This window comes from Acipenser ruthenus, chromosome 4 (assembly GCF_902713425.1).
Source record: "Acipenser ruthenus chromosome 4, fAciRut3.2 maternal haplotype, whole genome shotgun sequence".
NCBI classification, from domain to species: domain Eukaryota; kingdom Metazoa; phylum Chordata; class Actinopteri; order Acipenseriformes; family Acipenseridae; genus Acipenser; species Acipenser ruthenus.
In genome coordinates, this window is record NC_081192.1 from 10231850 (window position 1) to 10259569 (window position 27720).

The following is a 27720-nucleotide window of genomic DNA, read 5'->3' on the forward strand; positions in this document are numbered from 1 at the left end:
ATACCTCGGCTTCACACAGACAGCCCCGAACAAACCTTTTGGCCTGTTTAAATACCTGCCTGCTAATCACAGGCAGGCATCCCTCATTAAAATTAGAGCCAGGTGAACCTCCTCCTGGCTCACTCCTGTGGCATTCTGGGGAATGTAGTCCTGTAGCACCCTCCTGGACTACATCTTTTCTCCTCCAACCCCTACTCTGCCACAATATATGTATTAATGCTGGGACTAACACAGGATTTTCATGTTCGGATATTCACTCATAATTTAAATATTTGTTTGGATATTCGTTTGTTTTCAAAAAGTAATAAAAGCCATTATATTGCTCAGAATGCAGGCAGAGACAGCATAGCAGCAGAGGCAAGGGGGCGTGGCCGTGGCCCCTGTGTGTGTGCCTTTATTTTACAGCAGGATGTTACAATATGTAACACATTATAGTAGAAAAAAATCTCAAGAGTAAAGAATACATTGTGTAGGCCTTACTTTACCCCAGTGAATTAACTACAAAACAAATGATGCCAAACAGCAGTTCAAGTTAAACGTTTAGTTTATTCTCGTAATAAATAGTACATAATGTTGACGCTGCATTTTATATTTTTTTTCACTTTTTACAGTAAACAATGGCCATAGACACGTTTTCATAAAGTAAGAACATGAGGTTTACTTTGCGCACCACTGGTCTAGACAATCAGAAAACTTCATCTGCCACCAATGGGTAACTTCAAAGCCATACAACAGCAAACAATGTTATCACCTGAGCAACCACTTGACTAATGATAAAATCTGAAATCTAAAAGGGGGAACCTGCTTTTAAGGGCTGTCACAATTTATTGAACACATAAAAGTGAATACCTTAACGCCTTTTTGACAGTATATTCATGATGTCATTTTTGCCATCTGCCTTTTATTTTACAAACAGCAGAAACAGTGAAATTATAAACATTACCAAAATTAAATAATTAGTTTGTGATATTAGAAAATAAAAAGTTAATACATATTACATATTTAGTAAAACCAGAACACACCACAAATCACACCTTACTACAGTATAAATGTGTTTAAAATAGACACCAGGTGTAAAATGGGGCTGTGGCAGGTGGGAAGTAAACTTGAACTTGGATTTCACATTAAAAACAAGGACTAGTGATCTAATGATCGACATTTTTGATAAAGTTTCTCTTTGTTTTGATGGCAATACACTGCAGTACATCTGAAAGTGTCAGAGCTTATTAATATAAAGACACCTTGGCTAAAGTAGCCTACATTACATATGCCTGTGGCAGGTAACGTGAATTGAAGAGCAGCTCCTGAAATCATAACCAAAACACATTAACACAAAATAGACTAATCTATTGTCAATGTACTAAAAAGTCAACAGGTCCAACAAGCCTTGGTTAATTATTGTGCTTTCCATCTTTCAATCCCATTCATCATTTTATAAAAAAGATTGCATCAAGTCACCTCTTCTTTTCCATAAAAAAGTCTTAACTTTTACTTAACTTTTCTTTAATACAAATCATGATTTGATTGAACTCGATTGAGCTTGTCAACTGCAAACCTAAACTTTGAAACAATGAACTTTAAAGTAGGTTAACCTTTTTTTTTTCACAAGCATAGCAACTAAAACAAGGCTTAAATTCTCACACTAAACTTAGTTGATTTAGCTACTGTCTAAGAGAGGTCACTGGAATTTGACAGATGCAGGGTTTAGCCACTGAGCCTTATTTATCATGGCTCATTCCAGGGACTTTCACTTGGCTTACATACCATTACAGTTTGAAAAAGGTTAAACAAACCGATAACGTTACAGAATGATGATGAAAAATATGTTTTAATATCCGAATGCTGCTCAGCTGCATCATGCAAATCAGTTGTACAGTTTGCATTTCAAACTGTTTTGTTCTACTTACAAATTGACAGCCATTACTTTCAGTTCAGATGTTTAGTATACTTTTAACATAGCATTGCTCTATTCATGTTCTCTTAACGCTCAGAAGTGCCAGACTTTACCTGCAAATCTGTTATCTGTAAATCGATCAGTATTCTAGTCACTGAATTTTGTAAGTCTTTTCTTTTTTCCCCCACTAAGGTCTGATTAAATAATCATTTGAGCTCCTTGGAGAGCAGATCTGAGATATTTCCCCAGATTTTCACCTTGGGGACATATTGTCCCTTGTCACTAAAACCTCAGGGACAGAAGGCTACGCCACAGGGTGGCTCAGCAGGAAACTGAGATAGTGATGAAACAACGCTCAGTTAATGAAGGCATGGCCCATGGCTCTCACTGCTATGCCATATGTTTCAAGAAATGCAAATTACCCAAATTCAAACAACTTTTTCATCTTGATATATGCAAATGTGTTTATAAATACTGCCTTATAAATATAGCATTACATAACAAAAAAATACTCAAACTCCTTTATTCTCATTTTTGGAACATATAAGTACAGCTTTTGGCCTACTGTTTTTCCTAATTATACCCCATGAGAAACTGTGTAGTCATTTTTTGCAGGCATCAATACAATCAATTTGAAAGAGATTAAAATCTCTATTGCTTGATGCTACCTGTGTTGTGCAGCTACATTTGTAATTTGTTTTTCCATTATATTTAAAATTGGTAGATTGTACGTGTTTACATTGTCTGTGCATCCGTGTATATTTGTATTTATTAATTTAGTAATTGTTTTAGCTATTTACATACACTTGTAAATAGACATACTTCATTTTAGGAACTATGTGAATGTCTTTGGACATTTTCCTGATGAGAAATCTAAAAATATAAACATTATAATAATGTTTATGTATAATGAATGAATGAATACTATTGGTTCGAAATAATGAATTGCATTAAAATGTATTTTCATCCACTGAATAAATGCTTGTTAAAAGTCCCTATTGCTGTAGTGTCTACTAGAGTAATATTTCATAACATATTGTACATACATTCATAATTACATACATATATTTAGTTGCATCTCATATTCAGAAAATCTTGCATATTTGAAGTATGCTTTTTGTATTAAATGTTTTTTTTTAAACAACATCCATTAATGTTCATGGTTCTAATTAATTCTGTACCATTTTATTTAAATCAGTGTAGTAAGTACATTTTTATTCTAAGACGATATAACTGGGATTGGTCCACATATCACATTAGGCCTATCATTCATGCATATTTATCACGTCTCTTTCACTCTAGAGTTAATATTTAAAACCCCCAGCCATTTATTATGATGAAATGGGCATCACTGCTGTTAAATTTTGAACTATTGTTATTATTACTATAAGGTTTACAGTAAGCTAATTAGCTCCTGAGATCCTGCAATAATTTCAAGGGCTATGAACTAGATGTTAATTAATCACACAGCTCCTAGATATTTGTAAAATACAGCGTGGCTGTGAGGTTGCATATAAATCAGGGTCAGGCACAACGACTGAAGTGTTGTTTGTGGGAAAATACTGCACAGCAAGCAGCAAAGTGTTGCTGCACCTACTGCCAAGGTCTAAGAAGATGCATTTTCACTTATACAGAGATTCAAAGGAGCCATGCATGTTTACATCATCATCATCATCTGTTTAGATACACCAAGCCAGTGCGATGTTGTATAACTATCTGTTGTTTAAGAATAAAAGATTTCCTGGACAATGTAAAGGTCCATAGTGTGAGTAGTTACATTAGAAGCCTTCTGTCAAAATCTGATGGCCCTTTGACCTTTATTTAATCTAAATGATATTTAATATGGTTATGATTATATATATATACAACCCTGGCAGCCTACCAGTTGGTGTCTAGAGCACTTTTTGTCTTTTTATCAACCCTAACTGAACTGTTACATTAACAAAGTTATTTTGCAAAGAATAGATATATATATATATATATATATATATATATATATCATAAAGATCAAAGGTCACTATCCATCACATTTTGACAGAAAGCATCTAATATATCTACAAGTGTCAATAAAAATTAATCAAGCTTGCCCCATCCATTTAAAAAATGATAGAATTATTAAATAATATCATTTATAGCTGCAGTTGTAGCGATTATTGTAATGATTTTTTTTTCTTCATCAAATTTTCATCTTGTATTTTGTTCTTTTAGTTCATGAATTCCATTATACTAAATTTTGTTCGATTTTAGTTCATGAATTCCATTATAGTTCATGAATTCCATTATACTAAATTGGTTATTTAGACCATTTTCATAATACAGAAGGTTATTCCCTTTAATTGGGGTGTTATTGTAATTAAGAATCGTTACTTGACGTAAGAAAGGTAAGAGCATCAGTACTTTAGAGAGCATACACTGTACAGGAAATGCTAGATTCTTCCCAAACTGCTGACCTGTCTGCTTTATTCACATTCTTATATGCCTGGCTTGACTGCTTTGCTTTCGCTAGTTCTGACAAAACTATATTTATTTCAGTGTGTGAATTTGAAATAATTTTTTTAGCACACTGAGATGTTTCGTCTCTTATTTTACAAATGTTGTGATGTATTTCACGTTTATGGAGATGCCAGGTTGGTGGTTTATAATTCTGACATTTTTTTGTATAGGAATTATGGTTAGGACCTGATATATTCATTTTACTGCTGTGAATATTGTTTTTGTCTGCAGCGTTTATTAGCACTTGACTTGTGTATAAACTATAGCAGTTAGGAAATGGCTACATCTTTGACCTAAAGTGGATTTTTTGGTTGGCTTTGAACATTCACATTAGCTGTTGTTAGTTTCCTAGAGCTTTTCACTTTTAATAAAATTAATATATAGGACAAATGGAAGTGTACAATACCACTGCTTAGCACTCACAACTACAAAAGTAAAAAATGCTGCTTCTACATTGCACTAGACAAGGGTCATATTTGAGCTTGATATTTTTTCTGAATTCCAATAGCAACCTCTGGTGGTAAAGAATGGTAAGTTTTCTACACTCAGCTAAATTAAATAGTATCTAGAGCTGGGCAACCATGAACTTTCACGATTAATTTTGAGATTAAAAAAATTAATCTCAGTTAATCTTGGTTTTAGTCACATATTTATTTGATACAATTACTACAGCTATCTCATTTAAGTATTATTATTATTATTATTATTATTATTATTATTATTATTATTATTAATAATATCATCATCATTCAAAAAACAACCCAGCATAAAAACCTTGTTTTCCAATTTCTGGATTCTCTTTATAGTTTTATATTTATTTACAATCCACCATTGTTGTTAAATTGTTTGAACCAACTGCTAAATCACAATGGAGTCAGTTTATTACTCACCTTACTGCTTTTACAAATGATCCATTTCCTGTACAGTTTATTTTACTCAAACTGATGTTTTTCATTGCTGTTTAAATAATAATAATAATAATAATAATAATAATAATAATAATAATTTTAAATGCTCTTAATTAATAACTTGAAATTGTCTAAATAAAACAAAACATTCACTGAGTAACGGTTATATCCTCCATAATTGTAAATAATATTGTTTAAACATAAATGTGGTTATTGAAATAAAACAAAGCAATGTTAACGGGTCTGCAGTCGGTAGCTATCCAACAGCACCGCTTATACTTCTAGTATCGTACTTAGCTTGATTCATGGGTTTACAGCGATCCTGAATTCCTGAAAAACTACTACAGTGTATTTTGAGAAGTGAAAGCATGTTTATATAGCGCCTTTCATAGTGGACCACCATCACAAAGCGCTTTACAAGATAGTGAGGAACAATGCATAATACATTAAATACAGTGAAATACAGGGCATAGTACATTAAATACAAACAGTAAAAAAACAACGCAAATACACTAAATACAGGCATACTACATTAAATAAAAGGCTAGGATGTGAATTCTAAACATTGTGGATACGTGTGTCATACAGAATCATACGAATAAGAGTGAAAAACCTGAAATAGCAATTTAGACAGCAGTTAATAACAGATACCAGGCTCAAAGAGCATTGAAAGCCAACGCGCCTTTTTGTTTTGTAGTTTTTTGTGTTTGTTTAAATCTTTTGATTTGATTTAATTTAATTTTGATTTAATAAAAACACTAAGCGCCGTAGCGCTCAGTTTCACCAGCGCCATTCATTGCCTTTGTTTACTTCCTGGTCCGTGACGTCACTACCCACACGTCACTGCAACAACAGCTCGGTCACAGAGCCACACGCACTAAAGCTGGGAGAGAGTTGGGGCCATGAAACTAAAAGAGCGCTCTCCGAGTGTGGTGCACTTTTGCTTGGGTATAACAAGCAAGCCTGAGTCAGAGGACCTCAGCTTGCATGCAGGGACATAGCAGGTCAGCAGATTGGAGAGATACTCTGGACCTGTGTGATGAAGGGCCTTGTAGGCAAGCAGGAGAATTTCGAAAGTAATCCTGAACTTTACAGGTAGCCAGTGCAGCTGGGCAAGACAGGGGGTAATGTGATCATGTTTTTTACATCTGGTAAGGATCCTAGCAGCAGCACTAGAGAGAGTTGTAGTGTTCGAGTCGAGAGGAAATGAATGCATGACAGAGTGTGTCTGCATCTGGGAGGGAAAGGTAGGGACGGACCTTTGAGAGTTTCGGAGGTGGTAGAAGGAGAATTTGACTACAGAGGAGATTTGGGCATCAAAGGAAAGGTTACTATCCAGAAGTACACCAAGGCTTCATAGTGGGGTGGGGGAAGGCAGCAGCATACAGTTTCCGAGGTTCAAGGCAACAATATTGAGATTCTTCAGTTGAGTTCTCGATCCTACTAGAAGTTCAGATTTGTCAGTGTTGAGCTGAAGAAAGTTGTCAGACATCCATGCCTCGATGTCTTGGATGCAAGCTGAGAGCCGGACCATGGCAGAGGGACTTCCAGGGTCTAATTTTTAGTAGAGCTGGGTGTCATCTGCATAGGAGTGAAACATGAGGCTATGTTAGCAAGCATGTAGATGTTGAAAAGAAGAGGCCCAAGAACAGATCCTTGAGGGACACCGCAAGTGACCGGGTTTGCGTCTGCACTGTTTCCATCATAGAAAACAGACTGCATGCGTCCAGATAGGTAAGTGGACAGCCAGGAGACACAGGTTCCCGAGATCCCAGTATACAAAGAAAATGTAATTGAAAGCTTACAACCTTACTCTGGTGTTGTTGTTTGTATAATTAACTGTACAGTAAACCCTGTATTAAGAGACCACTCAAGGGACATTCAAATAGTGGCCTCTTAACACAGGTGGTCTCTTAAAAGAGGGCCCATAACTTATGAATTTTCTATTTGTCTCTGACATGCTTTCCTGTAGTTATGTATGTCTTACATACACTGTAAAAGCCAGAAGATGTAATATGAACAAAAGGAAGTATGTAATTTGATAACATTCAATTAGATAATGCATTTACAAAACAAATTATTGTGTGAAAGTTATGAATGTTTGCCTGTCTCAGGTCACACGAAATGTTTTAAATCCTTTTCAAATTTCAGTGCCTGTGTCTGCCTTTCAAGTACATGTTGAACAACACAACACGAAACAGGCACATTGGAAGATATCTAGTTCCCAGGCAAGTGTGAGAACGAAATGCAAGTTAAAGTAGCATCTGGGGGAAGTGATTAATGTCATTGCTTGCTCTTGTGTTCGAATAATGAAGAAGGTGAAACAGAATCAGCAAGTCAATCAGGACATCAAGGTAAAAAGAAGCGACTTTGATTAGTAATTAACAGTTTAATTTAGATATTGAATCGGCTCAAAACACGGTCACGTGAACAAAAACAAAAACCTAAAACTTCAAGCCCTAGTTCTTTCCGTTTCAAAATGCTGTATCTGCGTCTTTCTAGTGCCAAATTTTTCAGCAGTTTTTCTGGCACCTGACCGTCTTTACAAGTTTAATAACTTTAATTCTGACATCTAGGAAGGCCCTTTTGTTTCTCTACATTTTCTCTCTTCCTTTATAAGAGAGCGCTGTTGTTTTATTGATTATGGATAAAAGACCACTAAAATGGTTACTCTATCCCTTTGAATTTAGGACGTACCATTTGAAACCATATTTTTCATAAAATAGCCCTGTATAAGGGTTCTTAATACAGGTTTGAGTCCATTGCTGGGTAAGAGAATTGTGGTCGCTGGTCACGTTAGACTGGTGGTCGCTTAATACAGTTAAATAAAAGCACAAATATCATTGGGAGGAATTTAAAGTGGTAAATATTCTTATAATGTCTTTAAAAGAGTACCACATGTTAAAAAGTGGGAAATGTCTTGGATTTGGCTTACCAGTCACAGGGTGTTGACTAGATTTCTGAACAGACCCATGCATTACAAGCACTCTCTTGTAATGAATCACCCGGTTTGAACCCTATTGATTAAGTGGCTCAGTGTTCTAAATCCCTGAAATCAAAAGTGAAGTCACTGTGGTAATGTCACTTGATTCCCTGGGGTGTGACAGGCTATAATAAGTCATAACCTATTCTACAGTGCAGTACTTATTTGGAAACAGCTTAAAATTAAGCTGCAGATGCCCGAAGACTAAATTATCATAAAACCTCATATTTAATGTATATACAATTTTTTAAAAAACGAAAAAGAAAACTGCCGATATTACAGAAATAAGGTATGTGTAGGACTATTCCACCTCTGACCGTGGACGGGAGCTCCCGGGGGGAGGGTAGGGCTTAGGTCGGCCAGGGGGTCCTCGGCTCACTGCACACAAGCAGCCCCTGTAGTCTGGCCGGGCGCCTGCGGGCTTGCCTGTAATGTGCCCAGAGCTGCGTTGTCCTCCGATGCTGTAGCTCTGGTTTGGCTGCATGGTGGGCCTGCAGAGTGAAAAGAAACGGTCGGCTGACGGCATACGCTTTGGAGGACAGAGTGTGTTCATCTTCGCCGCTCCCGAGTCAGCGCAGGGGTGGTAGCGGTGAGCTGAGCCTAAAATACAATTGGACATTTCAAACTGGGAGAAAAACGGGGTAAAATCAATTGGCAACTACTAGATTTCTTAAAAAAAAAAAAAAAAAAAAAAAGGTAAGTGTAGGAGCTCTTGAAAGAACACCCTGAGTGATTCCTGAGTGATTTATTTAAAGCTTTTTAACATCTATGTTTTGTTTTGTTTTGAGGATAAAACTGGTGTTAACTTTGCACTGTGGTAAATGCTTTGTTAGTAATTAGAAACAGAGTCCCAAACACTGTGGTCCAGACTTCCAGACCAGCGGTGTGTTGCGGGTCTTTTTCATTGCAGCCCTGGTCTGAGTGCACCTTCTGCGGGGATCAGTGGCATTTGGCAGCCAAAAATAAAAATGGGGAGGCAGAAAAAAAGGCAGGAGGCTGCAGTAGTAGAATCTTACCGACAACACTTTTCATATCTTCTTAACATCTGTTTATATGACATTTGTCAGTACAAAATCTATTTTTCCTGTCGGGATGAAAACTGAACAGGCAGAGCCTTGGATACAAAAAGCATGTGCATTCCTCTGAGATATGCTCATGCGTCTGCGTTTCCTATTCATTTATTCATCGCCATGGTTTTAATGCAAACTTTTGGCATTATAAATGGAATGCATTTTTTAGACATCAAAACAGTATAAAACACCAAAACACAAAACAGGTCAAATGAAAATTAAATTAACAGAGTAGTTATTACTTTCCGTTCTGCCTACTTTTCGTTGATATATGTGCTTATTGTTGAAATATGAGCTATATCTAGCCTCAAACGATTCAAAGGTAGAAGCATTTTAAATCATCAAAACGTATAAATCCTTCGCTGCACTACATTTATGCGTAATATGAGTACAATATTAGTAATAATAATAGCATGAATTCATAGGTCATTATATTTCAATATAATATTTTTCAATTACATACTGTGTTTCATTTTTTTAAAAATCCCAATTATTTGAACACAACATACTTACTGTATTCTACCTTAAAACATGCCTGCACAAGACAAGCACCAAGGGCCAAAGATGATAAAACAGCTGTGTTTAAATATATATATATATATATTTATTTTAATTAAATGAAACCATTATGATGATTTTTTTTTTCACACACCCTAGTCTATATAAGTCGTCTTGGATAAAGGCATCTGCTAAGTAAACAAATAATATCATATTTAATGGAGAGCACCCTTTCTGTATGCATTAAGACATATAGTAGACAATAGTTCTAGTTCCATTGGGTTTTACAAATTTGCTGTATTAATTCAAATTTAAAAGAAAATTATTAAACAGTGCTACTTGTGTCAATTACAAAAAATAAATAAACTGTGCACTATCTAATAACCAGTAAACCAAACATGTTACTATTGCAATACGGTACAGTACAATTGCATTAAATTTCCAGCTGTACAAATACATGCATTTTGTTTTGTTAATCAATAACCATACACATACTTTACAAGTGTACCACTGCGTTGCACTGACATGTAGAACAAGTTACAGTTTGTATTAATGTCATTCAAAGTACTCCACTCAATCAAAATGCTTTCTACAAAATGCTTTCTACATCGATCCATAAACACATTCCTCCTATATCAGCTTGTTTTTCTCTCGTCATTTTAAGTTTGTCTTTGTTTCGTCTCCAGTCACGTACTGTGTTTTTCAGCATTGAGATTGACATGCATTTCGGCAAATTCAGCAATGTGCAATTTCAAACCTGTTGTGTAGCATTTTCATTTTTTGACTGACTGTCCTACTTTATCCATTCTCAAAGTCAAGTCCGCATTATTATAGCATTACAGTTACAATGAACGGAAGACATGATAAGTTTACTCGGCTTTCTAACCAATAGCTGTTTGGTACGGATCCCAGGGGCGGGTTCAGTTTGAATGCTGACAAATCAATGGCTCAGTAGGCTGGGAATAAGGAAATTCATAGAGATTGACAGCTATTGTGTTAACAGTGAAGTGACGTTTTCATAGTCCGAAGATTGATAACTTTAACCACTATTTATAAATATATAAATCAGTGGCTCGGGAAGATGGGAATGACTATTGTGTTAACAGTGAAGCAGTATAGCTGTGACATTTTTGTATTTCCGAGAATTGGTAACTGATAACCACTCTGGGTTGAGAGGATGACTAAGGATGACTTAAAATGACTAAGGGTATTGAGAGTAACAAATTAAAACTTTTAATTAGAACAGTGGTTTTGTGTTTCTACCTAGCAACATGACCTGAATGCCGTAGATCCTGAAAAAATGTGTGAGCCATAACCATGACTTTAGTAATCCCATTGTGGCACTGGTACAGTAGTTTAATATTAGACACACCAGCACATACATCGCACTGGTGTATTAGTCGCTCCCCCTTTTTAAGGGCTCTAAAAAAATGACTAGAAAATTGACTTATACAACTTTTTTAAGGTAATACCAATATATACAATATATGCATGTGTCACACTGTCAGAGACATGAGGGAGGTTGGCACCACATTACAATACAGTAAGTAAAAATAAATAAGACATTAAGGGGGTGATGTAAGTATAGGCGGAGTGCAAATAATTGTGGATGCAAAATTCAAATTGGAGTTGTTTGTAAAAGCCTCAGCCAAAATCAGTTATGATAGTATCCTTAGGAAATGATATGTATTGGCCTGCCCATGACATCCAGAAATATGCCTAGCACTTGAAAAGGTGGATTGGGCTATCCCTCCAGACATTCCAACTGTGGTCTGAAAGGAACCAGAGTCTAAGTAGTGCAGAGAACACAGCACTTTCACATGTGCAGGGATAGCGGTGTCTAGATTAACTCAGGGGTCTAGCTCATCCCTCAGTTCAGCTATGGTCAAGGATTACCTGCGGAGTGAGACGATAATGCTTTAGCATCACATTCTCTGGCATCCCAAACAAAATTACCCTGAGATTGAATATGCAGGGTCTTCTGCGTCTTGTCCTTCTCCTCCAAACGTGTTCCTGTCTCTCCTTAACAAGAGCCAAGCGTCGCCGCATCAGGAAGTGTACCACAGCAGCCACCCTGAAGCCAATGACAGGTCTCTGCAGGTGTGTGTTTTTATACAGCACTTAGTTACTCTCTTCTACAATGGTTTGCACCTTGTAAGAAGAGGTGTAACGTTTTTGGAGGGTCAGCAATTGCCTAAGTGCAAGGCAAAATCCTTACATCACATTACAATGTTTATGCCCTTTTAGTATTCCATGCTCTTTTCTTCATTTGAATGCATTTCAGTATCATTTTAATGGATTAATGATGGCAAAGTGCAAAGTTGATAGCGGGTGCAGAACAGCAGGTGAACACCGCTCTTTACATACGCCGCATTTTTAGCGGCTGCTAAAATCAGACTTTACGTCTGCTAAACATGATTTACATCAGCATTATGGGTAAATCTGGGATGGAAATAAATTCACAAAGCATAGCAGTTTGATCCATTACAGATTTTACTGGGAGCTTAATTAAACATCTTATACAGTATAGGTAAGCTTGGGTGTGTCTAATTAACCTCACAATAAAACCTCTTTGAGTTGTAACATACACTGAAGGGCACTCAGGGCAAATTATTTGTGGTTTAATAGACCAATATTGTTTTAGAAATTAAAATAGTTTTTATACGTCATAACATAATTATAACTGCTGGGACAGAGTAGGTTTGTGTTGACACAGCACAGCAGTATCTTTTGCACATTATTCAGAAGTCAGCCCCTGAAATCTTCATTTACACTGCACAAATTAGCCTGCACACCAGGGTTGCCAGTTCTGCTTAAAACTAGCACAATTGGGCTTGCCTGTGCAGGCAGTCACTGACAATTTTTTAATAACAAGTTATTAATTCATTCATCGTCGTGGTTTACGGTGAACTTCCAGTATGACAAATAACATTTACATTCTGGACATGTGTGTGTGTGTGTGTATGTATGTATATATATATATATATATATATATGTATATATATATATATATATATATATATATATATATATATATATATATATATATATATATATATATATACTATGACAGAAACCTGTGAGGGCGCTAAGCAGCGAAAGTCTTTGGACGGGCTGGCCTGACAGTTCTTTCTCCGGGCCGGGTAGTCGGTCAGTCTGGAAGAAGGCGAGATTCTGTTGCAGGAACGTATTGACCCGGAAGGTAAATTACGTAGCAGCTGCAGACAGTAGAGACAGCTGCACTTGTTTACCAAGGGGTCATGCGTGATAGCATAAAAGGGACAGAGAATCGCAAATCTTTTTCTTTGCTTGTTTCATGAGACAATTAAATATAGTTCAAAAAGTGAACTGCATCTCTGCAGCCCCGGACACTGGAAGGGACGGCTGCTTTCGCTAGCAGAAGCTGGGCCACGTAATTCATAAATTGTAACCGACAGCAAATAAAAATAAATAAATAAGAGATTGAATTATTTGCATGTGAATAGTCCATAATGTTAATGTAGTTTTCAAACCTTTTTTTCTCCTTTAGACAATGGGGTTTGTTTTTTTTGTTTTCTTAATTTACTGTTATGTTTACACTGGAAATGTGTCAGATTTTGCACAAAACAAGGCTAAGTCTAGTGACGCCAGGAATATGAAAATTGGAGCGTGCTATATTTAAATGCCAATGTAATGCAATCAGACGTGTCTTAAAACATTGGGATTTGTTTGAATTAGTTTTTTATACCATGCTCTATAAAAAGAGGACTATTTTGTTCCTTTAAACTGTTACTGCGAGGGAAGTTTTTTTTTTTTTTTAAAGCATTTTAACTCGATAATGATCAATACTCGTCATTAGAATTTGCACGGTAATCGATGTCAACGCCAGGGTTCGATTTACAACACTAGTGTCTACTCCTGACAGTTGCTGGTACGCTTATTTTATAATAATTTTTTGCAGTCTTCACTCAGAAAGTTGGTGTTATCTGGAGTTTCATCCACATTAAAAGAAATAGGTGGAATGTCACTCATTTTTAGCAGTGGTTTTGTAACCAATAACAAATAAAATGGCAGTTTGTCATGGAACTTAGAATGTAGTGGTGCGTAGTGATTTATTCAGTGTGAAATGGCTCATTAGTATGCAAGCCATGGTATATGCTCTATAAACGCATGGTAATGTGATGCTGTTTAACCAATCAGATGCCTATGAGAGTAAAATCAAATACAAGATATAGTAAGTACTTATAGGTATGAGCAGTAGTTGAATGCAGCAAGGTATGGAGTTGTTCAGTGCAAGTACAAGCTGATGCAAGTACTGGTACAAGTGGGTGCCATATAGTCCAGCATGGTCGAGAGTTGTAGTGCTTACAGATGCTGTCTGAACAGGTGTGTCCTGAGGAGGCGCCGGAAGGTAGTTAGGGACTGAGCAGTCCTGATATCCGTGAGTAGGTCATTCCACCACTGAGGGGCAAGGGTGGAGAAGGAGCGGGCTTTGGAGACGGGGGAGCGGAGGTGGGGTACAGCTAGTCTGCCGGAGGTGGAGGTGTCGAGAGGGGGAGAAATTATAGTCTGGAGATAGGAGGGAGCAGAATGGGCAAGACAGCGACAGACGAGTACAAGAGTTTTGAATTGAATGCGAGCAGCGATAGGGAGCCAGTGCAGAGAGCGGAGCAGCGGTGAAGCATGGGAGAAACAGAGAAAGGAGGAGACAAGGCGAGCAGCAGAGTTTTGGATGAGCTGGAGTGGACGGGTAGCAGAGGCAGGAAGGCCAGCCAGGAGGGAGTTCCAGTAGTCAAGGTGGGACAGTATCAGGACTTGAACTAGGAGCTGTGTGGAGTAATCAGTGAGGAAGGGGCGAATTATGCGTATGTTGCTGAGGAAGAAGCAACAGGATTGTGCCTGAGTAGAGATGTGCTGAGAGTAGGAGAGGGAGGGGTCAAGGGTAACACCAAGGTTGTTGTTGGATGAGGAGGGAGAGAGGGTGGTGGATTAGCACAGGACAGAGGAGAGAGAAGTAGCATGAGTAGAGAGTTTGAGTGTGCTGGGCCAAAACCAGATTGGAGCGGGTCGAGCAGAGAATGTGTTGACAGGAAAGCAGAGAGCTGGCGGTGAACCGCTCACTTGAGAGTTTTAGAGAGGAATGGGAGGAGGGAGACAGGATGGTAGTTCTGGAGGGATGAAGGATCCAAGGAGGGTTTTTTTTAGGATGGGGGTGATGCAGGCTTGTTTGAAGGCAGAGGGGAAACAGCCAGGGAGCAGAGAGGTGTTGAAGAGAGTGAGTAGGGCAGTGGCAGCAGTCTGGAAGAGGTGAGTGGGGAGGGGGTCCAGAGCACACGTGGTGGGTTTATGTCTTTGAAGCAGTGAGCACAGATCAGAGTCTGAGAGGGGTGAGAAGGAGGGTAGAATAGTAGGGGTTGCAGAGGGTGGTAGCGAGGCAAGGAGGAGAAGGAGGCAAAGTTATCAGCCGAGATGGAGGAGGGTGGAGGGGGGAGCTAAGGTAGAGAAAAGTTTACAAGGATTGTTAGTGGAGGACTGAATGATAAAGTGGAAGTAGGAGCGTTTGGAGGTGAGTGTAAGAACATAAGAAAGTTTACAAACGAGAGGAGGCCATTCAGCCCATCTTGCTCGTTTGGTTGTTTGTAGCTTATTGATCCCAGAATCTCATCAAGCAGCTTCTTGAAGGATCCCAGGGTGTCAGCTTCAACAACATTACTGGGGAGTTGGTTCCAGACCCTCACAATTCTATGTGTAAAAAACTGCCTCCTATTTTCTGTTCTGAATTTAATCTCCATTTGGAGGTTTCAACAGAAGGTGACAGAGGGGGTCGGTGGAGTAGGAAGGGAAGGGAGCGACAGAGAGAAGGAGATAAAGTAGTGGTCAGAGATGTTGAGAGGAGTGACAGAGAGGGCGAGGGGCAATCAGTCTAGACAAGATCCAGTTGACAGCCCACTGAGTGAGTGGGGGGTGACGAGGAGAGACAGAAGGCGAAGGAGTGGAGAAGGGGGAGAAATCCAGCAGAGTGGATATGGTTGGAGAGGTGGATGTTGAAGTCACCTAGTATAACAACAGGGATGGAGGGAGAGGGGAGGGAGGAGAGGAGGAAGTCAAGCTCATCAAGAAAGTGAGTAAGGGGTCCAGGAGGGCAGTAGAGAACAATGAGGAGGAGGTGACAAAGGGAAGTGATTTCAACAGCATGAAACTCAAAGGTGCTAAGAGAGAGAGAGGAGAGAGCAGGGGGGACAGAAAAAAGCAGGGAGGGAGAGAGCAGAAGTCCTGTTTGTGAGGGTATGGAACCAACTCCCCAGTAATGTTGTTGAAACTGACACCCTGGAATCCTTCAAGAAGCTACTTGATGAGATTCTGGGATCAATAAGCTACTAACAACCAAACAAGCAAGATGGGCTGAATGGCCTCCTCTTGTTTGTAAACTTTCTTATGTTCTTATGTTTCCCCACCCCGTCCAGAGGGGTGAGGAGAGTGGGAGAAGACATAGAAAGTGGAAAGGGAAGCTGGAGTGGCAGTGTTATCAGGGGAGATTCAGGTTTCAGTGAGAGCTAGGAAGTCAAGAGAGAGGTGGGAGGCATAGACAGAGACTAAGTTAGCCTAGAGAAATTCCAGAGGGCGCCAGAGAGTGGGTCGGGGGGGGGGGGGGGGGGGGGGGGGTGAGCAGGGGAAAGAGGGAGAAGCAGGGAGATGAGGTTAGAGGAGTTAGATTTGCGGCAGGAGGGAGGAGACAGAGGACAGGAACGAGAGGAGAGGATTACAGGGATATTAAAGATAGTTATGGTAGGGAGCACTAGAGGAAAGGAAGTAGAAATGACTATGGGAGAGAGTGGTGCTGAGACAGGGACGAACAGACAGGTACAGGAGGAGCGAGAGCATTCAATAATAAAGAGAAGAGAAAAAAAGGAAGTGTATACAAACCTGGTTTGGAGTTGGAGCGTTCAGTTTGAAGCGTGGGTAGAGAGTTTGGCAGCTGATCCACAGTGTAGACTGCCGGCCCTTTGGTGATGAGGCCCTTCGGTGAGCTGGTGCACTAAGTTTGCGTCAGTGCTTATATAATGCCCTACAGGTTTAGAGCTGGGGGCTCTAGATAATTCGTTGCAATTTATTCTAAATCCAGTCAGCTATGCCCTGTGCGAGTTTGGTCGATTGTTACACCAACACAACTCACTCACGTTACAACCTCAACCAGCAATCCTTCACTTACAAATTAAATATTATTTACTTACAGAGCGATCGGTCCGTCGACTGCTAGCCTTCCTGCAGTGTTGTTTCTGTAGGTCTGCAAGAAAGATGCAGAGGGATATGAATTGTGCTTTTGCAGAGTCATCGTAGGCAGTATTGCTCACCATAACTAAATTTTTCAACAGAAATGGGGAGGAATCACTGTAACTGTTCAACAGTAAACATGTAACCAGCGTTCCAGGTAAGGTGTTGGGTCTGGGGGTAACTTACCCTCTTATATGAACACAGAGAGAGTACAATGTATTTTCAGGGGGTAAAATGCAACATTACCTTGAAGTCATCAGTAAACTTGATAAATACTGTAAAATCTTTAATGGTAATGGGGTAGGCATTAAAAAAGAACCTTCAGTTTTAACTGCAATGTTACTTTGAACTACTGTACATAAACTTAGTATCAGAGACAACATCTATTATTCACTTTATTGACCACATCCAATGTGACTTTGAAGATAAGCACAGAAACAGAAGATATATATGAAGGTAAGCACAAAAACAGATCATGTACCTGTAGCTACTGTAGTGTACTGTTTAAGTATTCTTATTTAACTATACACTGAGTGTACAAAACATTAGGAACACCTGCTCTTTCCATGAAATAGACTGACGAGGTGAATCCAGGTGAAAGCTATGATCCCTTATTGATGTAACCTGTTAAATCCACTTCAATCAGTGTAGATGAAGGGGAGACAGGTTAAAGAAGGATTTTTATGCCTTGACACAATTGAGACATGGATTGTGTACTGTGTGTGTGCCATTCAGAGGGTAAATGGGCAAGACAAAAGATTTAAGTGCCTTTCAACGGGGTATGGTAGTAGGTGCCAGGCATGCCGGTTTGAGTGTGTGAAGAACTGCAACGCTGCTGGGTTTTTCATGCTCAACAGTTTCCCGTGTGTATCAAGGATGGTCACCACCTAAAGGACATCCAGCCAATGGCAGGCCAATGGTCGAAAACAGCTCATTGATGAAAGAGGCCAAAGGAGGCTGACACGAATTGTGCAGAACAACAGACAGGCTACAGTTAGTCAACTGACAGTCCAGTACAACATTGGTGCCAAAAGACCCATAAAAGAATGCACAACTCGTCGTACCTTGACACGAATGGGTTATGGCAGCTGATGACCTAACAGAGTTCCACTTCTTTCAGCAAAACACAAAAAACTGCGGTTGCAGTGGGCTAAGGAACGAAAACACTGGACACTGGAGGATTGGAAAAACATTGGCTGGTCTGATGAATCCCGGTTCCTGCTGTTTCATGCTGATGGGAGGACTAGGGTATGGAGAAAACAACATGAGTACATGCATCCATCATGTCGCGTGTCAATATTGCAGGCTAGTGGTGGTGGTGTGCTGGTGTGGGGTGTGTTTTCATGGCACACATTGGGCCCCTTGATAAAAGTGGAGCAATGTTTGAATGCCACAGGATATCTGAACATCATTGCCAATCAGGTGCATCCCTTCATGGCAGCAGTGTATCCATCTGCTAATGGATTTTTTCAGCAGGATAATGCCACATGCCACAAGGCTAGGATTGTCCAGGAATGGTTCCACGAACATGACAGTGAATTCAGCTTACTGCAGTGGCCTGCCCAGTCACCAGATCTCAATCCAATTGAGCATCTGTAGGATGAGATGGAACAAGCTATTCGGAGTAGAGATCCACTACCAGCCAACTTGACACAACTGTGGGAAGCATTGGAGTCAACATGGGCCAGCATCCTTGACTTTTTTGAGGATGCAACATTGACAATGGATAATTGCAAAGCATACGACATGGTTTATTTAGATTTCCAGAAAGCTTTTGACAGTCCCACATAAAAGATTAATTCTCAAACTGAACACAGTAGGGATTCAAGGAAATGCATGCACATGGATTAGGGAGTGGTTAACATGTAGAAAACAGAAAGTACTGATTAGAGGAGAAACCTCAAAATGGAGTGAGGTAACCAGTGGTGTACCACAGTCAGTATTATGTCCTCTGCTCTTCCTAATCTACATTAATGATTTAGATTCTGGTATAGTAAGCAAACTTGTTAAATTTGCAGACGACACAAAAATAGGAGGAGTGGCAAACACTGTTGCAGCAGCAAAGTTCATTCAAAATGATCTAGACAGCATTCAGAACTGGGCAGACACATGGCAAATGAAATTTAATAGAGAAAACTGTAAAGTACTGCATGCAGGCAATAAAAATGTGCATTATAAATATCATATGGGAGATACTGAAATTGAAGAAGGGAAGGAGTTTATGTTGACTCAGAAATGTCTTCATCTAGACAATGTGGGGAAGCTATAAAAAAAGGCCAACAAGATGCTCGGCTATATTGTGAGAAGTGTTGAATTTAAATCAAGGGAAGTAATGTTAAAACTTTACAATGCATTAGTAGGACCTCACCTAGAATATTGTGTTCAGTTCTGGTCACCTTGTTACGAAAAGGATATTGCTGCTCTAGAAAGAGTGCAAAGAAGAGCAACCAGAATTATCCGGGTGTTTAAAAGGCATGTTGTATGCAGACAGGCCAAAAGAATTGAATCTATTCAGTCTTGAACAAAGAAGACTACGCAGCGATCTGATTCAAACATTCAAAATCCTAAAATGTATAGACAGTGTTGAACCAGAGGACTTTTTTGACCTGAAAAAAGAAACAAGGACCAGGGGTCACAAATGGAGATTAGATAAAGGGGCATTCAGAACAGAAAATAGTAGGCACTTTTTTACACAGAGAATTGTGAGGGTCTGGAACCAACTCCCCAGTAATGTTGTTGAAGCTGACACCCTGGGATCCTTCAAGAAGCTGCTTGATGAGATTCTGGGATCAATAAGCTACTAACAACCAAACAAGCAAGATGGGCTGAATGGCCTCCTCTTATTTGTAAACTTTCTTATGTTCTTCTGTTCTTATCCCTGTGGAACGCTTTCGACACCTTGTAGAGTCCATGCCCCGACGAATTGAGGCTGTTCTGAGGGCAAAAGGGGGTGCAACAAAATATTAGGAAGGTGTTCCTAATAATTTGTACACTCAGTGTATATTGCAGGTTGTTCTAAGATACTAGCTGCTTTCCACCCCACACAGGATGGTTAAAAAGCAGGGCAGCAGCTCTGACCACTCTCACCCTATGCAATATTCCAATTGCGTCTCTACAATACACCAGTGATACTTAGTTTATTCCTCTTCACTTTGATTTACTTAACTATTGATGTAAGCCTTTTTTTTTACTTTGTTCATACATCTTGCTTTCCAATAGATGGCAGTATATCAATCTGTTTCAGCAATTACTTTGTGCTTTAAAAAAAACAAAATAGATCTTGGTGAGTACTACTTTGGACTGTACAGCATGACTGCTGAAAATTAGAGACAAAAATAAACTTATGATGTGAATCTAATCAAATGTCTTGCATACAGTACTGTGACCACTACCACTACTACTACTATTATGAATAAACCCACAGTCATAAGTAATACCTGTGTGCTCCTTTTTTGTGATTTAATAAATTAACTCCTATCTGTTATGGTATAACCGATTGTCATTTTGTGCAATTTGATCAGCCAGTTACATTGGTTGATTACATTGGTTTGAAACTCTATAGGATCATAAGTGACCCTATAAATGATGCTCTAAAAAACACCCCACCCTTTACCTTATCTCAAGCCCTCTTTACAGCCTGAAGAATGTTCTATAAATGTCATGCCATCATACTGGCCACTACCTTGCACAAAAGCGCAACAGAGCAAGCCATGAAGTATATACTGTTACAGCTTAATAGTATTCACTCCCACCCACCCAGTGACTCTGCCATGCATTTGAACAAGCTAAATAAGTTAATTATAATGAAGTTCTAAATGTATGTATTTTCACAGTAGTTTTCTCCTTTCCAGTGAGAAACTATTTTAAGTAGGCTTCCCTATGTAAAGCGAGTTGTGTTTTTCGGAGGTTCACATTTAAAAAGAAGGGGCAATCCCACAACAGCTTTTTCCAAGGGGGATGCTGTCCCTAAGGCAACGTTTCCCAAAGTGGGGGTCGTGACCCAAATATGTGTCACCGCAAGGTTTCTGATGGGTCACAAACAATCTAAAAAATATGAAGTTCAGCACACACTGTTAAGATTTTATTTAATCTTCCAGCGACTCCTCACCTCTTCAGACAGCACCTGTAGAAACTCCTCTTTTCCATCTGGACACTTATCACTCTTCCTTAAATGCACTTTACTTGCTCTTATCTGCTCCCTATTTTACTGCATTTAACCCTGTACTTTAGAGTACTGTAATCTGTCAAGTGTCATTTAATCTGTAGTATTTTGTATTTAATTATATCCTGATATAACTATCACTGACACTATTATCTGCTCCGTTACTGAATCGTATTTTGTCATATACTTGTACTTGCTAGAACCGAAGTGATTGTATTTTATCTTGCTCTTAATTGTATTAATACTTGTATTGTGATTCTTGAAATGTATTTTTGTTTACGACTGTAAATCGCCCTGGATTACGCTTATATTCAAAATAAATATAATTTGCATACAAATCATTAGCAGTAATTATGTAAACAATGTATTGTTTTATCACCAGTCTTTTGCCACACCCCCAGCACCCCTGTCCTCATGTGTCATTTGTTGTGAAGTACTGGCTCATGAAAGCCAGATTGCATTGTGAAACGACACAAGTTTTTCCTGACGGTATGTTTGCAATGTTTGATGCTGAATTGGAAATTAAAACTGGTATTCATTATGTTGCAACATAATTTTAAATTGATATTGTAACGTGGAGGTAAAGGAAGCAATCCAGGCAAGTATGCTGGTCTCAAATGCACGGTTTATTTCACAAGAATGAGCAGTTCAATAAAATAAATGCAATAAACATTGACAAACACAGGATAAACACAAGGGTTTAATAAACAGGCAGGTAACACACACAAAGCCAACAGTCTCTGCGTGTCTGAATTGGTAAAAAAAAAAAAAAAAAAGGTTTTCTCCCACAGCTCCAAAACTCACTCTTCACCCAGCCCCTCCCTCTGCCAGGCTTACATTTCGCTCTGTCATGCGCGCTCCCCCAATCACAGGCATGCATTCCTGTCCCACCACCCATTATCTCAATGCACCCACATAGTCCATCAATCCCCATGGGGCCTCTCTTGCAAATGCATGTCTGCGATTGGCTGCAGTCCTTATGTCCACGCGAAGGGAACCCTTAATTCAAAAACCTGAGCTGGCTGTCATGATAAAGAATGTTCGTACAAGTCCTGCCTCGTCTTTACAATATGTTAGTTTAATACCATTTTTTACTAATAATTAATTTGATAAAAGCAAACATTTTAGCAAGCTGTTAAACTATCAAAGCCTGAATGCTTATATAGTGTAGTGTAGTTACAAATAAATGAAACATGGCTTTTTGATTGGTTAAGAAGTATTTAAGTTAAAAAACCAAATACTGAATAATTTGGGGTCGTGGGTTATTATTCCTGTGTTCATTTGGGTCGCCAATCAAAAAGTTTGGGAAACACTGCCCTAAGGGAATCAGTTCTCCGTTCAGCTGTGACCAGCCAATTTTCCATCTTAACCACTGGATTGCTGGGCCCCTTGGGGTAATGCCTGTAAACCACATTTTACATTACAGAGCTTTAATATGACTACTTTTGTTAGATTTAAATCAAAACATTGATTGGTTGGGACTTGCTTTGTCCAATTATGAATCATACCCCACAGGGGCAGTTAATGCAGACAACCTGGGTCAATAAAATTATCTAGGCCAGGAGCCAAGTTCTGCTTTTAACAACAGATCCAGTCCACCTGTCCCATTCAGTAAGTTTTATGGGCCTGTCTTCCTGCCACTTGGGAGGGGCATTAAACCACTGGTGCACTTGTGAATTCGGTATCCATTTGGTGTTGCTAAGCTACTGTTTCCCTGCAGTATTTGGGAGCCCCAAGGAGGAAAGAGTTTAAAACACATTTGGCCTAAGTCTTGCTGCTTAAGTTTTAAACGATATTAACTTAAATGGTGAGTCACAGTGATTATCCAGGTATATTGAGTCCTAAGCAATTAAAAATAAAAACAGCAACAACATTGAAATATATTGTATGATATATATAGTATTAATAGGTATACATTTCGATGTCATGAACAAAAAAACAAAGTAAAAAAATAAAAAAAGAGCAATACCAAAGCAGGTTTATAAGTATATTATTTCAATTCAGGCCAGATAACTGATTTAAAACTGACAAATATTCAAATTAACAAACATATGCTGAATGTGCAAACTTATACTTTATCATTTGATATTATGAGCTTGTCCAGCAAAAATGTTTTTTGTTTTTTGGTAATTTGAAAATGTCCATGATCTATATAAAAAAAGGGAAAATATACTAGATATAGTAGGCTTTATGCAATTAACTGTATTTTAAGCCACATGTTTCTGTAGTACAAGCAATCATTGCTACTACTTAAAATGTTTCTTAAAATGTATTACAAAGTCAACTTGGTTGTCATTCTAATTGGGTTAATGAATATATGGAGGCTAGTGAAACACATCACAAATTAGGAATAATGATTAGAATATCATTTTTATAATCCAGTCTCTTTAAATTTCACGACTCCATTGTATTAATCCTATGGTGATTTTTTAAATTTTCCGTGCTTATGTTCATTACTACATATATATTTTTTTAAATGAAAATGTAATATAAATTTAATTAGGTCAATATCTTTGCAAAGAATAACATTTATAAGATCAGAGAAGCAGGTCTTACAGAAGATTTAGGGCAGAGTGTGTTTACTTTTTATGTTTCCTGTTCTAAATTACATATTAGGATGGCCAGATCTCTTTTACCCTGTAGATTTGCATCAAGCATAGCGTGACTGCAAACATATGCATCTCTAAGGCTTCTGTTTTACATTTTGTAAACATTTCATTTTAATTTTGAGTAGATGGCCAAAAATCTGTGTTTATAGCATTTTCCAAAAAAAAGTGAAATAAACTCACAATAGAAAGTTCCCTTTAAATACCCTTTCATTGTATCATTAATAAGTATCATTGCGTCCACAGCAATTTTGCACTTGTATGCTGATGGCGATGGCTGCGGTCCAGACGACAAGCATCCATTTACCATGCCAGTGTTGTGGGCATGGTATGAGGAGCATGACAGAGACTTCCGGCATCTTCCAGGGCCACCACAATCACACAATCTTATCGGAATGATCTTGAACAGCACATTCGTCATCACTGTCCTTTGCCTTCCACAAATTCAAATTGAAGCTGGAATTCTGGCACCTCTGGTTTTTTATTCCAGGTGTATAGGGCCGTGTCAACGGCCAGCAGCACTATATTGAAATATGCTTAAATGTGTGGAAGGTAGACAATGAATACACTGAGCAAAAAACTGTTTTTACAGCCAGGAAGTGAAAGAATTACAGCTTGTCCAGAACACGCTCTATTAAGCAGCTGCAGGCATCTTCTCAGTGCAAAATGTCCACCAAGTGATAAAACAAGGCACTCTTATTAAAACATGTTCTGTTTTATGAAGTGAGGCTTACATTTTTAATGTCACGACTGTGCCTAACCATTGGAATACTTTCTTGTATATCCTGAGAAATGTGATCTCTCACTTTAATTTGAAGTTTTATAGAAAATCTCATCATGTCATTCTAGGCTTAGCCACCCATCAGTTTTCTTGTGTTTAATAGCATAGGGGACTAAAAGAAGAGATTGGAAAAGTTATTGTTTCAGTCTGCTGGTAAACAGAACTTTACAGCATAAGGTCAAGGAAATGGAAAACTCGCTGAATTACATTGTAATTCTGGTGCAATTAAAAAAAAAAAATATATATATATATATATATATATATATATATACAGACGTGCTCAAATTTGTTGGTACCCTTACAGCTCATTGAAATAATGCTCATTCCTCCTGAAAAGTGATGAAATTAAAAGCTATTTTTATCATGTATACTTGCATGCCTTTGGTATGTCATAGAATAAAGCAAAGAAGCTGTGAAAAGAGATGAATTATTGTTTATTCTACAAAGATATTCTAAAATGGCCTGGACACATTTGTTGGTACCCCTTAGAAAAGATAATAAAAAATTGGATTATAGTGATATTTCAAACTAATTGGTTTCTTTAATTAGTATCACACATGTCTCCAATCTTGTAATCAGTCATTCAGCCTTTTTAAATGGAGAAAAGTAGTTACTGTGCTGTTTGGTATCATTGTGTGCACCACACTGAACATGGACCAGAGAAAGCAAAGGAGAGAGTTGTCTGAGGAGATCAGAAAGAAAATAATAGACAAGCATGGTAAAGGTAAAGGCTACAAGACCATCTCCAAGCAGCTTCAAGTACATTGTTTTTTAAAACTGATTTGAAATGTGTACTGTACACTTGGACGGTATTAGGGTATCAATTAATTGTGTATCGATGAATCATGATACTTTTTTTTTTACATGATATATCTTATCATAATAGTGGTATGTACAGTATTGTTTTTTACCGTGATACAAGACCAGATACACAACGTAGTTAATTGTCACTGTAGTTCACCAAGTGGTTCTTGAATGAAGAACAAGTGGGTTTTATAGTTGGCATGAATACATACTCTCCCTAAACTTATTTCACTTTTTGTCTTTAACAAAATAGTGCGTCACTAAATGATAATTTGATCTTATCATGCAAGTAGCCCATCAGAACCATCACAAGTATTGTGAAACACCGTGGTGTGATGAAAACACAAAGTACATTAACCTTGAGTACAGAACAACAATTCGAAATGGATACACTGTTCTATTATTCATTTTATTTTGTTCATTTGGTGACTCAGCACACAAAGAGAAAGTCTAAACATATTTGTGCCTTGACATTGTTTATCTAGTCATGCAGTATGTTTCAGTTCATCAAGCTTACATGAGAAGTAAGAGAGTACACATTAACAATTTACAAACTCTAACTGCAGCATCACCTTCAACATTGAAGTTGAAAATGACTTGCTATAAATATACTATTCAAATATTAAATCCATTTGACATAATACTATAAAAAGAAGAAGAATGTTATGCTGTACTGGATATTATCATTTCCTGTGTTCCCATAGTTTACGTGGCATTGTATTTAAATGGTGCTGCTGAACATAAAGATGGAGGCCAGAGAAGCAAGTGTTGTCACATACTGAATATTCAAATTAAGATGCCATATGCCTGTGAGAGACAGTTTCAGACACTATGGCCCTGTCCACACTATGCCTTTTAAACCGTATTAGTTGCATTTAAGCGGCTTAAAAGTGTTAAATACAGTTTGCGTCCACACTACGCAGCATTTAATACCATACTCGAGAACCGGACTCGAGACCCACCTCAGGAGGTAGTCTCGAGTCCGGTTCTAATTAGATCGCATCAGGTAGTGCAGAAGTGTGGACGCTTGTGGCAATGTGCCCCGTCCCTGTGTGCATTTGTGTGTATGCGTGCGTGTGTAAATGTTGGTGTATAGATTGGTACACGGGATATAAACGGGTCTGTGTTTCACGTGTATTTAAAAAGTGTAGATTTGTATTTAGGCACGAGGAGAGCACAAATCACTTCACGTGCTGGTTAAATGTAATATGTGAGCACGGGGTTGCACAGAATTAATTCACGTGCTGGGATTCAAGTGAAATAATTAATTAGTATTGAATCCCAGCACAATAGTATATATAGACGCACATTTCTTGCACTCAGGGTTGGGTGTTCGGAAGAGGAGAACGGTGAGAGAGAGAGAGAGAGAGAGAGAGAGAGAGAGAGAGAGAGAGAGAGAGAGAGAGAGAGAGAGAGAGAGAGAGAGAGAGAGAGAGAGAGAGAGAGAGGAGAGAGAGAGAGAGAGGAGAGAGAGAGAGAGAGAGAGAGAGAGGAGAGAGAGAGAGAGAGAGAGAGAGAGAGAGAGAGAGAGAGAGAGAGAGAGAGAGAGAGAGAGAGAGAGAGAGAGAGAGAGAGAGAGAGAGAGAGAGAGAGAGAGAGAGAGAGTAAAAGTAAATTGAAAGTAAGATCGTAAATATAATAGTTGTTTGTACTCACCGTGTTTGTTTGTCTCCGTGCACCGTTTGTTAAGTGTTTAGTCCGTTTTGTTTATATGTTTCTTTTGGCTACCAGTGCCGTGTCCTGTTTTGTGCTGTTTACAACCCTTTTATTTGTTAAATAAACGCTGAGTGCAGCCATTGCACTCAGCTCATCATGTATTCCTTTTCTGGTCTGACGCCACCCACTCTGGCCGTCTTTGTGACAACGCTGTAATACCAAACTACATTTTTTTGTGTATCCTCCAATATCCCAAAATGCTTTGTGGTATGAACAAATTATGTAATGTGCCAGCTCTGTTTGAAATAAAATTAAGAGGACCAGAATTAGGCTCAGGCAAGATATGAAGGTAAAAACAAAGATTGTTTTGTAATTAACAGCATTTTCTGAGTTTAATTATAAAACAGAATCAGCTCAATTTATTTAAATGGACCATCTGATTAAAAATAAAACCTGAAAACTTCAAGTCCTACTTGTGTGTGTGTGTGTGTGTGTGTGTTCGGATTTACTTTTTCCGCAATACTTGTTATATTTCATTTATGCAATATGGACCTCTGTTAATATGGGGCATAACACATTATTTTAAAATAAAATATAGTGCATGGTGGGATACT

At 38.4% G+C, this 27720-nt stretch overlaps 1 long non-coding RNA gene across 1 annotated transcript; it reads right to left on the reverse strand.

Moving 5' to 3' along the window:
• Window positions 1-556: 556 nt before the first annotated feature.
• LOC131736817 (uncharacterized) lies at window positions 557-27279 on the reverse strand. Its single transcript, XR_009328392.1, has 3 exons — window positions 27107-27279; window positions 17058-17110; window positions 557-8878 (listed from the first exon to the last, which is right to left on the reverse strand). It is a non-coding gene; the product is annotated as an uncharacterized LOC131736817 (long non-coding RNA).
• Between the last annotated feature and the right edge of the window lie 441 nt (window positions 27280-27720).